Source organism: Triticum aestivum, chromosome 7D (genome assembly GCF_018294505.1).
Source record: "Triticum aestivum cultivar Chinese Spring chromosome 7D, IWGSC CS RefSeq v2.1, whole genome shotgun sequence".
In the NCBI taxonomy this organism is placed as follows: domain Eukaryota; kingdom Viridiplantae; phylum Streptophyta; class Magnoliopsida; order Poales; family Poaceae; genus Triticum; species Triticum aestivum.
The window spans coordinates 182,496,404-182,496,662 of record NC_057814.1 but is presented as its reverse complement, the minus strand read 5'-3'; positions in this window follow the sequence as shown (position 1 = coordinate 182,496,662).

Sequence of the window (259 nt, the reverse complement as noted above, 5' to 3'; positions counted from 1 at the left end):
CCCCAAGTGATCATATATGTTTTGGCATTGCGCCGATCAAGAGGGTACTGACAGCTATGCTCGATGAGCAGGAAGCCCCCAAGTGATCATATACGTTTTGGCATTGCGCCGATCAAGAGGGTACTGACAGCTATGCTCGATGAGCAGGAAGCCCCCAAGTGACCATATAAGTAAGCCGGACTCGTCAGGGACCTATGTTTGAGTTGTGCCATGCATCTAACCCTCTTTGGTCCCTGAAGTTAGGCACAAAGCTGCTTAA